Raw genomic sequence first — 13,374 nt, 5'->3', positions numbered from 1 at the left:
TGCTCCAATAAAACTTCTCTTACAAAAACAGACACAAGCTGTTTATGATCCCTGGCCTCCATGAAAGTCTCATCAAAAAGTAGCTCCCACTGGCCTACCAACCCACCCTTTAAAAGGAACAAGATCTTTAGAAACACCAAAATGTAATATTCAGCCCTTGCTAAATCATCTGACTTCTTGCTCCAGAGTCCACGGAGATTATTTACATATCAGCATCTTCTGGCATTTTAAGAGTTATCAAAAATGTCACGAGTCACCAAATGTTTCATTAATTATTGCAAACATCTTTAGAAAAATGCCACAGTGGGTTTCTTTCACTGAGTGATTTATTTCAGATATAATTTCAGTTTAATTAATAGGGGATTTCACTGTGACCCGGAGGGTGTGAGAACCACCAGAGAACCTGCAATTTGGTTAGGGGAGAGCTAGAAGCCTGCTGGAGCCTGTGGAAGAAAATTTTACCAAAACAAAACAAACAATCAAAAAAAACCCTGGCATTTTTTCAGCTGTGAACATCAGATTGATTCCCTTATTAAGGGCACCAGTGGAACATCTTGCAAAAGCAAATTAAAGAGAGGTAGGGAAGGAGCTGAGAAGTATAAATTGGAGGGGCGGGGGGGGGGGGAATGGGGATAGAATTTGACTTACTTATTCCGTGCCCGAAAATAATTCCGTTCTTAGCTGTATTGTGATGGGTATCTGTGCTGTGCACCCTTTCAAAACCCTAAACCAGCAAAACCAACAGATCAACAATACAATCAATCTGTCAGGCCCTGCCTGGCACCACACAGTAAAAGTCAAAAGATGCCATCTCTGCACTCGAGGGGCCAAGTTCTCCTTGAAGGCTTTATTTGAACTTCCTGGCATTCTGAAAACATTTGATCACTTACCTAAACAGTAAAATTTATTTTCGAGGTGTGCATTTTTAGGGGAGAAGGTTGTTATTTTCAATTACCAATAAGCAAAATGCCTGTCCATATTTTCCAAAACACCATGTTGCATTAGTTTCAATTTTAATATCCTGCCAAAGAGAAAAAAATCCCCAAATATGAAGCAAATACAGCTGTCTAATATTGCTGTTCAAAATGCCACTGCATTAAATAAAACTCCATGCTGTAACATTTTGCAGGGTGATAAAACAAAAATGATATAATAAATATAAAACATCTGGAAATTGATTCCATTTATATTTAAACTTGTTTTGAAGTGTTTCTAGTTTTGAAAAATACCCCAGTTACAATAAATTCAAATTTTTTTCAGGTGAAAGATTAAAGAGCTGATAGCCAGTGAAGGAGGAAGAGAGAGAAGCCCCACATTTTGTTCCAGAGTGAGCCGTGTATCTGAATCTTCAGCTGGTTTGCAGTCATAAAATGGGTGTGAGCACCCATCACCAGCAGTCCTAGAAAATGGATTCTTGCATATGCACAAAATTACGCTAAAACAACACTAAGTTTCTGACAACAGCTCGGGCACATAAGCCCCAGGAAGTAGAGTAACAGGGTCTCTGGCTCTCTCCATGTGCCTAGGCAGGTGGTTCCTAAAACCCTGGGAGAACAGTAGGACCAGCCACTGCTTTCAACTCAGGCTTTGGTGTGGATGGGGTAGGGTGGACCCAGGTGTGGGGAACACGGCCTCCACGCTCAGGCTGGGAGACCCGGGATCTGAACATCTGGGCATCAAAACTAAAACAGCTCAAAAGGGTCTCAGGACTCCTTCAGAAAACCAATGGAACAAAAGCAAATGATTTTTGAGGGAGGGGAAGAGGGGACAAAACCACACATCCCTTTGCTACAGCTTTAAACACCCACATGCTCCATTGTTACAAAGAAGAATGCATGGATACCTGAATCTGAATTCACAGGTAGGCACTCCACCCACCACCACCCACTTACCCCAAACACCATTTTATCTGACCATACCCACCTTTCCACCTGAAAACCAGCCAGAGAACTACAAAATTCGGCGTGAGCTATTTGCTCATTTCATTGCTCACAGAGTGAGTAAATCGTGCTTGGGACAATCATAGGAAGAAAATCTGGGCTGAGGACTGCTCACAAATGAGTTTGCAATATTATTATCCACTGACTTTTATTGGGCACCTCTGTGTGCACAAACATTTCATTTGAATAAGCACTGATATTGTAGGTAAGTATTATCATCACCTTCCAAATGAGGGAGACGAGCTTCAGCGAGGCCAAAGAAGACATCCAGGGTCCTGTGTCTTACATGGGACCTGAACCAAGGTCTAGATGACTCCAAAATCACTTAACTGTCAGTGCCCAGTAAATGGAAAATAGGGAAGTCTTACATAGAAAGTTCATTGATATCAATGACTAAGAAAGGACTTCTGAATGGATGAAAATTCCACTTCACTGAGCATTTGAAGAGAAATGCAGTTCTTAATATTTTTATGGTAACACTCTTTAACCTAGGTTAACCACGTGTTGTCGAGTAGAAATAGATGACTGCACCTCAATGCGCAGTTAACAGTAGTTTGTGATTGGCACATGCCACTTATATATAAACCCATCTTTCAAGGCCATTTGCAAATAATTCGCTCTCATAAATTTAGTTCTCCTCTCTGCCATCTTACTTACTAATTTGTTTGGAAAACCTTTCTTTCATACCTAATTTTAAAAAGCTATCTTCATCCAACCCCCATTCAATTAGACCAAAATTTAATGACCACATACTCTCAACACCACGCCACATACACAAAACTGCCTTCTAAGATTTTAATTTTGTGTCGTATATAACATATGCCATGATGTCTTTTTGATTAACTAAATAATTCAGGGTTTTGAGTTTGGGGTGTTTTTTATATATATGACTGTAATGGACTCTGTGATTGTCTCCGTAGCATCTGTTCTCACCCTCCCCATGAGGTTTGGATGAAATGTCTAGACCTCAGCTCCTGGAAGCAGTTTAAGGACGCCCATCCATTGCCATTCAGTGCGCCCAGGCCTCAGCCAAGTCAGCACGGGGCCATTGGCTCAGAGATGACGCAGTTGGGATAAGGCCTGGGATTCTTGTTTGATGCTCTTGGGAAGGGATATTGGAAATATCCTGGATGGAAATTAGAAGCATGTAACCCCAGCGTGGCTGTCGGTCACTTGCAGCCATAGGAAAGCCAGCTTGAGAATGAAATCCAACCCACACTCGAAGGAGAGAGTCAGGATGAACTCAGAGAATAGAGTCTAAACCCCGATTGAACGATACCTGAAGCTTGACCTTCTACTGGGTTTTCCAATGATGTGTGACCATGAATCTTCTTCATTGTTTAGATCAATTTGAGCTGAGTTTTATTTCACTTTGCAAGTAAAATAATTCTACGAATTTCCCATGATACTTTGAGAATATACCACACAACTTTGAGTACTAAATAATACAATGTCCACTCAATTCTACAGAGTTGTTTCTTAGACTCTAGTGTCATGATATGAGAAAATTACATACAGCAAAATTTACTACATAAAAATTCTATACAGTAAACATGGCATTAAAGTTTGAAGCTGAAATATAGAATGAAACACTTAAGCATGTTCTGGTTGACAAGTCTGTGCTCATGGACTAATGTACTTTGGATTCAGTATTCCTACATTGAAACCTACTCCTTAAAGAGGCATTCAAGGTTCTTCCCAATATGACACCATATACCCTGTTTGTCTCACCGTATTTCATGCTTTGGACATGCTATTTCCATGGAACTGCCTCTTCACTTTTATTCAGTTGCAAAACTCTTACTTATACTTCAAGGTCCAACTGAAACATCATCACCTCTTTTAAGTCTCCCTGACTCTTTCTGGGAGACCAAATCACTTTCCCTTCCAGGTTCTCATAGCACTTTCTTCAGCTGTCTATTATCACACCTACCTTGTGGTGCAAGACTTATCTATTTACACATCCATCTCTCCCATAAACCGTGAGCAATTTTAGTGTAGGGCATATGGTATTCACATCTTATCTCTTGGTTTACATGTGAGGCGGTCAGAAAGTAGGCACTATTCTGTATGTTGTGTAAATGAACAATTCAATGAGTTCTGTTCTTTTTGCTTATTTCAGTTGAAAACATTCTAAATCCATTCCCTTCTCTCCATCTCTTCCACCCACAGTCTAATCCAAGCACCATCACCTTCTCTTACCTGGGTGACTGAGAGAGCCTTCTAAAGGATCTGACTGTTTCCATACCTACCCTTCTTCCACCACTCCAGGTCCAGAGGTACCTTTGTAAGAGTTAGAAAAAGGCACCCCCTCTGAATTAGAAAATGATGTCCCCTCTAGGCTGATGCAACTTATTGAGAAACTATTTTTAAAGAACGCTTCTCTTTTTACTAGCATTACTAAATGGATAGAATAAATGCCTGGGGTTGCCAGAGGTTATTTGGCCACTGAATTGGAGGAGGAGGATATACCTGAGATTAAAGTCAACCAGGGGGAAGAGAGATGGAAAAAGACAGATTCCTCATTGTTGAACACCTGGATCCACTTGGATAACTCTGAAAGAGTCATCCCTGGACTTTCCAGTTACTTAAGTGGTTACTTATGCTCAAGGAAGTTTGAGTTCTATTACAGACATTTACAGCAGTTCTGATTATACATCATTGCTAAATGCTAAAAGCATAATGACTCAGGTAAAGTATTTCAAGTAGAGTGCTAAGTGACAAAGGACCAAAGACAAGACTTACTTGTATAGGTAGAGTCCCCTCAAAAGACATGTTCTTAATCTTGGTCTGCATCCCTGTGGGTGCAAATGCATTTATAAATAGGACCTTCTGAAGATGTTATTTTTAGTTAAGGTGTGGCCCCCAATGAAGAGGATGGATCTTAGTCCATATTATTGGAGTTCTTTATAAGCAGAAGAAATTTGGACCCATTCAGCAGAGAAGGAAATAGGGAGAAACAGGAAGTCAGCAGAAACTGGGCAAGCAGTCTCAAAGAGAGAGAGATCACCCTGTGACAGAGACAGAGATGCAAGCCAAGGAACCCCGAGGATTGTGACAAGCTGGCACCAGAATGCAACAGACTTTGGGGAGAAAGCCTGATTGCAGATGGCTTGATTTTAGACTTCTAGCCTCTGAAACTGTAAAACAATAAATTTTTGTTGTTTAAGCAAACCTGTTTTTTGGTATTTGTCATAGCAGTAGGGCAAAGTAAGACAAGACCTAGAACCCTCAAGGTTTATAATTCAAAACCATTTGCAGAAATTGCTGAAACCAGAACGCAATACTGTAACTCAGTGCTTTGGATTCAAATGGGCCCCAAGTTACAATACACTAATTCATCTTTTACTTTCAAAATGCTACTGTTGTACACATCAGAACTGAGAGTTGATTCTCTTGAGAAGTCATAACAGGCACCCCTCAGTCATTATGTAATTCTGCCCTTAAATCAGTCCCAAAACAGAGCTAACACTTTCTTCAAAACTGAAACTCCTAGATCTTCTGACAAGTATTTGTGCTTAGATGCTTTCATACTATTTTTTTAAAAAAAAAATGTCAATGCAATCCTATGAAATATTGAGTAGAAAGCCTTGCAAGCAAATATAGAAACATCCAACATCATTGCCCTATTCTAACCAACGTTATAACAATGGCTAAAAAGTGAGAAATTCAGCTAATTATTTATGAATGTATTGCTCCAGGCACAGCCACTGCCCTCCTTTGCATGCACTCTCTCCATCCCACAACACACAAGTTTTGATGATTTGATTCAAGAGGTCTTCTGGTATGGTATATGGGCATTAGCTTCTTTTCCTACTTCTGCCAAGTATTTGCCAGTGACCCAGGTCAATCGATTACCTTCATGAGCCCCACTGTTCTCCTCTGCATGATGGGACTGTGGTAGCACATAGCCTTCTGTGAGAAGCAAATGAGATACCCCAAGTGTCTGGTATAGCACCAGGAACAGGAAAGAAGCTTCAGACACGCTTTTTTGCTTGCCTTTCATTGAATTAACCATCTTTGACAAAATCGGCCACCATTTTGATATCATATAGGGTAATTGTTCCCTGGTTTGGTAAATTGCACGAACATCCACCCAGCTGCTCAGGCTAACAGCTAAGCACTGTCTTGAATTTTTTTATCCCCTTCATATTCCATATTCAATCTAACATCAAGACCTGTCGGTTATAACCCCCAAAATATCTCAACTCTGACCATTCTCCCCTTCTTCTACTAGGCTGTCCAAGTCATCATCTCTCAGCTGGGCCATAGCAATAGCCTCTTAACTGGTCTGCCTGCCTCCTCTCTCATCTCTCTACATCCTCCATGCAGCAACCAGAGTGACCTTTTCTAAAGCCAAAATCAGATCACATCATTCTCCTGCCCGAATCTTTCCATGCCTTCCAAAAATATTTAAAATATTTAATTTGTTAAGCACTTGCTCTAAGTAAGGCACAGACCTAAGCTCTTTGCACATTTTTTACACATGAAGGTCACACACCTAGTAGTGCAGGAGCCAAGATAAAGTGCAAATCCTTTCTCTCCCTGAGAGACCCTAGACCTAGCTCACACCGTCTGGCTTTCTTACATTATCTAACAGTTCCCGTCCCATCTGGGTCCCTTAGCTCTAGCCACGCTGGCCTTTTTCTGCCCCTTAAACTTGCCCCAATGCATTCCTTTCTTATGTTCAAGGACTCTTCATCCAGACATTGCTCAAAGGTCACCATCTTAGAGAAGCCATCGCTTACCACACTGATGGGTGAAATGGATACGGGAGTTCTTACCACCACCAGTATAACCACCATCATCCTACAAATCCAGAAGGCCATTGCTTGAGGACCTCTTATTCTTCTTGCTTGGAAAGTCTGAAGGCTTAAAAACATGGGGAGGATGTTGACTCAAAGCACCATGATTTATCATTTGTGCCAAGTAGTTCATAAATACCCTTGCTTCTGATTTTGATCCCAAATGGAAAATGCCCAGGGAAAGAGAGGAACGTCTATGGAGGGTTTTTGGAAATTGCTTCCTAGAGCTCTGAAAGTTTTTCTTCTCTCAGTGTAGGAGCTGCTCTCCAGAAAACTCTGAAGGTTGAAAACTGATGGCGCTGAAAATACTCCCTCACAAAAAGAGCTTATTTTAACCTTTTAGAAAATACTTGTATTTCTTCAAATATTCCTACAGTTCTTTTCTTAAAGGCGATTTTATTTGGGGGAAACATTATGACAATATGCTACTCCATGCCAATGAAGGCTTTTTATTGGCCTCTGTTGTATTTCTGGCTTTCTTTTTCCAGCTGTTATATCAGATATAATCATCCCAAACTGCAATTTGTCATCTCCATCAAATTCAATTTATAATTCTCAATGTTGCAGTTTTATGAAAATACTTGTGGATTACAATTCAGAGAAAAATGAAGATTTCACAAATTAGGGACAAGGTTAATATTCCTCAAAAGGTTGGGTTACAAGAACACCTTAGAAAATACTGGAGTTTATCCCAGATGTTGGACACTCAGTACCGGCTGTTTTACTGAAATGTGGTAGAGGGAACAACAAGACCAAAGCTGTCCATACTGCCAAAGCAACCTGGGGGTTTGGTCCCCTCAGCCAAGTAACTGAACAAACTTGGGGAGGGGTATGGATAAAAATGAGTTCTTAGATCAACTCGGCCTGTCAGTCCAACCAAAAAGATCACTTTTAGGCATTTGCTTAAAGTTGATTGAATGATTATTAATCTATAATCTTTGTCCATAGTCAGTAGATAGTGATTTTTAAAAATAGCTACCATTCTTTGAATGATTGCCATGTACCAGTCAGTGTGCTAAGCCATTTATATGCCTTATTTTATTTAATAACTATTTGTTGAATAAGTGACGCTCCTTTGTCTTAGGATGAATTATATGAGATTGACATTTATGTATGTAAAAATGGCCCAATAGCAGCAATTTCATATGGTTCAATCTAATTCGTGTTCTGTGTCTCCCACCTGATTCAGCACAATGCTTATCACACACGAAAGAGCTCAGTGAGCTCTTATTTATTAATAGCACTATGTAGAAACAACCTCTGAGAGGGGGAGAAACAGCAATCTTTTAACCAAGATTCAATCCAACCAAGTGTGCGGCATCGATCTCAGCCACATAAATTTCCTCTGCAATCTCTCAGGCCACTGGCCCGCCTCCAAGCCCAAAGCTTACTTAGTAAAACAGTGAAACCTGCCTGTGTGCCTCAGCCAGTGTGCTGGCAAGAGGCTGTGGAGTACTGCTGTGTACCCACTAAGCCACTTCTCTTCCCTTCTGCCTCCAGGATCTCTGCTTTTCCTCTCTAGGAAGTCACCATAAACGCCCTTTTATAGTCAAACACTACAGAGAAGAATTTCTGGAGGACTGAGTTTAAACTGAGATTAACCTTGAAAATTTAATTCCAGAATCAATGCGTATCTCAATTGGTACTATTCTTTGACATGGTGAAATGAGAGCTCTAGAAATGAGTGAGTTTGGAAAAATTCTACTCCTAAAGAAGTAAGAGGGGGGAAATGCTCAAGAAGCCCAACTGAAACCCAGGAAATTTAGACTGACTGGGAATATAAAAGCATATGAATATGAAGCCTTTCAGACATGGTCTTAGAGGACATGAGATTGTTCCATTTTAAACCTTTGCCTGAGGATGTGAAGGAATGTCTTTTGTCCACCCCTTTCTCATCAAGGCCTTCTCCACACTTCAACCCAATCAAGAAACAAAACTAAAGAAACCAAAACATCCAAGCTTCAAGAGGTTTCATTTCACCCAGAAACTAAATTCAAACTGAAGCTCAATGGCTGAGCAACAGAGGGCATTACCCCCTGCACTTCATTAATTATAAACTCAGAATCATCGAAGAGGGACGTGATAGTCTAGATTTTGGTGTGTTTTGAACAAGGAATATTTTGCCATTTGGAGTGGGAGGAGCCCGGTGTCCCCAAGCCAATCCTTTAACCTTGTTCTTGTGGAAATAATAGCCAGAGAAACATCTGCCTGCCAGCTATGAACATGAACCAGCTGATTTATATCTAGAGACATCAGATGCCCAAACACCCTAAATTGGTGTGCAGGAATACCAGAGCAGGGTGTTAGAAGAGAGAAGAGGATAGGAGAATGGAGTTAGAGAATAGGAGAGGAGAGGATGGGAGGGGAGGGGAGGGGAGAGGATAGGATGGGAGGGGAGGGGAGGGGAGGGGAGAGGAGAGGAGAGAAGGGGAGGGGAGGGGGAGAGGGGGGCACTTTCAAGACCAGGAGCCAAGAAAAATGTCTGCAAGCTTCAATGTGGCCCACAGATGTCTCTACCTCTTTTCCACCCTTCACCACCACCACCCCCTTATTCTCATAGATTAACAACTAAAATGGACGGGTTTCATGTTTTTAACCACTGGAATACCAAATAGAAGATGTGTGCTCAGTCCCAAAGACAGCAGTAAGCATGACCAAATGGTGTTACCTTAGTTTTGTGAAGGAAAACCAAACCAAGCTGTTGTGATGTGAACCCATTTGGGAATGCCATGTAGGTGAAAGCTGCTTCTGTGTGCTCTGTGGCGCCCAGGGTCCCCCACACCTCTGGGAGGAGAGTGGCTCCTCCAAGCCCAGACAGGGCTCAAGTGGAGCATTAGGGTGTATTCTCCACCAAAATGGGAAGAGCTGAAGACACGAGGGCTGCCCGCCAGGCTGGAAAAGGGCGTGTCCTCTGCCACACAGCATTCTGCTTTGTGTCCCAGAAAACTCTATAGCAGGAATTGGGAAACTGCCTTCCTGCACAGGGACATGCTATGGCAGCTGCTTGGGGCAAAATCTGTTCATACCTTCTCTGCGTTAAAGCTTCAGAAACCCCTGAGCCTCGCCTCTTAGCATTATACATCAGTCTGCTAAGGATGGCACCAGAAGAAATCTAGTTTGGACTTCTTGTCCATTTGGGGTTTGGGCTAGGATACAGGATATAGTTGCATTGGTAGCAGGACCTGAGGGTTTTTTCTAAGATTTCTTCTCTATTTCTTCTCTAATCTCCTTTCTGTTCAAGCAAGAAATTGTGGCTTACTGCAAAACTTACCACTGAGACAGGCATTCTGGTTAAAAGTGTGAGCTTCAGAGACCCATAACTGGGTTTTGAATGCTGGTCTACCCTTTACCTTAGGCCAGTTCTTTGCTCCTCTGTGCTAAGGTAGTAATAATAATTGATTCTGCTAGGGTTGTGGTAAGGTTAAATGAATTCATCTATTTGAGGACTTAAGACTGTTCCTGGCACATAGTAAGCAATGATAAATGTTAGCTGCTATCATTATCACCATCATCATCATTTTTCCCAGGTCCTATCTTTAAAGAAGCATTCTATCCTTGGTCTCCTGTTGTGTGAGAAGGTTGACACCAAAAGAACAGGAAAACGCAACCCACCCAGAGCGCAGTGAGGCACTGACTATGTGACACGGGCCATCCACTCAGCAGGGGTTGAAATGAGAAGGGAGCAGAGCAGCAGCTGGGGAAGGTGCGTGGAGGATGCAGGCATCTGGGGGGGACCTGCATTTTAATAAATGGAAAGGAAGATGAGCGGAGACTTGAAGAATTTGTTTCCTTTTAAAGATTCTTGAGAGGTGGTGGATGGGGGGCGGCTTTGGTTATTTATAGAATATGTGATATGCTGGAAAAGTTCTCTCACTTACCTGTCTGGAAAGTTTTATTGGGTAAAAACCTTGCATTTAATACAGGCCCAACTGCAGAAGCCAAGGTAAATTCTCTTAAAGCCGTCTCTCCATGCCCCGTCATCCCACCCCCACACCCTGCCAATCTGGTAAGCACTGTAAATAGAACTACCACGTTATTATTGAAAAGGGGGAGTAGTCCCCATGCAAACTACATATCTGATTAGGATCTGAACTCTTGGCTGAGCCATGAATTCAAAATAATTTAGGTGATACATATAAATTTAATTTCTTTGTTCAAAAACTCCACATCTGAGACGATGCCCTGCAAATGCGCAGCTCTCACAGAGGTCTACAAAATGAGCCTCCTTCTAACTCGTCTATACTGTGTGGAAATAATCTTCAAGGAAGGGAATAAACCTATTTTAAAAACAGCTGAGTCCTTTAGATCATATACCCTAACCAATTTATGGAGATAAATGGAATTCACTATTAAAGATTTTTTCCCTGCTCCTCCAGAAAATGTAAATGCAGCTACAAAATAGAAAGAAAGAAAAAGACAAAGAAAACGAGAATGGAGCAGCACACACAGGAAGCCAGAGAAACCGACTGAAGGGCATTGAGGAATCCCTCCCTCGTGTTCCTTCCTGTCTTACTCCCTCCAAACCATTTTCCGTTTGACCCAAAGGAAATGTATATAGATCATCACAGAGCAGAGGAAACTCGGGGAAGGGGGAAAAAAACAACAACAAACTTCTGAAGAAAACAGAATTTATTTCCACCATCCAGAATCAGAGAAGGTAAAGTTCTCTATGGAAACAAATTTCCCTCTCTCTGTACGGTGCAGAGGTGCTGGCTATCGACAGTCTTTCCCGAACCGCCAACAATTTCAGTAACTCCAGCATTAACCGTGGACTAATTTCCAGGACAGATGAGAAAATAACAAAGGAGAAGGAGCAAAAATGGGAAAGCAAAGCAACACTGCAAGTGATTGTTTGTGTCCTATTAATATAAATGAATATAAAATACTTAAAAAAAAGTGCATGAGGCAGATATTGGCTTACGATGGAGTCAATATCACGATTTATTTGACTCTAGGGACGATAAATCTTGATATTGACTGAAAACATAAGTCAATATGTGTACTGTTGTGTGCATTCTATTACAAAAATGAGGTTTTTAACTTTAATGGCCACTTTTGCAAAGAGGAAAAACAAAAAGAAAAATTTTTAACTCCGTATGAGTCCCTCAAATCACAGCCACACCAACATCTGCTGGGAATAGGCTTACTGTTTGGCCCAACTTCTCAACATCGTATTGATTGACTGGTCAGTTGGTCTGTTAAGGTAATTGATTGAATTATTGGACCTATTTCTTTACTGCTCCCCTAGATACACAACCTTTTTAGTTCCTCCTACACAAGGCAGAAGAAGCCATCCTTTGACATTAGGCTTGACATGAGGCTACTTTATTCTATGGGAAGTGGGCAGAGATGAGAATTTGCCAGTTCCCAGTCTAATTTCTAAGTGGCATCTTATATTTCAGCTAATGCTCTTGTGACTCTTCCATCACCTCTAAAGAAGAGACCCTTTCAGTCCAGCCCCCCAAATAAATCCACATGGAGCCAACCAGAGCCTATGCCTGAACCCACAACTGGAAGCAAAGCCACCCAGACAAGCCCAGCCTAGAGTGATGACTCCTAAGCCAAGCTGCAGACATAGGAGAAATAAATGCTTACTATGAATGCCACTGGGATTTTGGTGGTTTGTTATACAGTAGTGGCTGACTGATACAATCAGCATTCACTAAGTTAGCCTTAAACCCAGATCATTGTGCCTTTCTCCACGTGGAGTCTTCAAGGAAAGTTGGGGATGCAAGACCCAGCTGTGAAAACTCAAAGTGTAATAAGAGAGGCAGGACACCCACATGATATACTGTCTCTCTTTAGAGTATGTTCCATATAATCCAGACATCTGTCAAACATCTTCCTGTCCTCTCAGCCAGGGGTACAAACTGCATTGGAGCTGTACATATTCAGAGGCAGAACACAGCTCCTTACCAGTTTCCAATAAAAATACAGTAATTCCAAGCATTTGCTGAGTTTTGTAACTTTTCCTATAGAAAAGGAAGGCTTCTTGAAGGTACCATATTGTGTCACATAGCATTCTATAAACTCTACATTAGGCATTTTATTTTCCCCAAATACCTCCGAGGTCACATTGTGAAAGAGCTTTTCTTTCTCTCCCCTTCTCTGAACCAGCAGTGGCCACCCTCCTCCTTCCAGTCCCTTCTCCTTCTAGAACTTTCATGAGCTTCAAGTTCTTCTCCCTTTGAGAGGCAGAAAAATTCAGCTGTGCCCCCAACTTGTAATCCCAGACTTGCATGACTCCATTCATTCTAGTAAATACTGAAGGCTTCAATGAACAGAATTGCCCTCTTAAGAAGGCAGTTCAACTATTGGAGAATGTTCTTTGTTGTTTCAAGCCCCCCACCCCAACCTCAGTGGCTGATGAAAGTCTTTTTTTGAAATACATACATGGAACTCTCCAAAGGAATTTTGATGAGTAAAATTGTCTTCATCTCATTGTAATCACTCATTCACTTGTTCAATAGGTATTTATTAAGCCTGTCACTGTTCCACGTTAGGCAGTGGTCAGTGTTATGTAGAAAATGAGCTCACAGGAGGGGGTCTGTGTGCTATTGTAAACAAGGAGTCAAGGAAGGCTTCTCTGAGGAGGTGATGTTTGATCTGAAAGCTGGATCAAGCTCAAA

Source organism: Tamandua tetradactyla, chromosome 17 (genome assembly GCF_023851605.1).
Source record: "Tamandua tetradactyla isolate mTamTet1 chromosome 17, mTamTet1.pri, whole genome shotgun sequence".
In the NCBI taxonomy this organism is placed as follows: domain Eukaryota; kingdom Metazoa; phylum Chordata; class Mammalia; order Pilosa; family Myrmecophagidae; genus Tamandua; species Tamandua tetradactyla.
The sequence above is the reverse complement of the archived record's forward strand: the minus strand, read 5'-3'. Positions refer to the sequence as shown.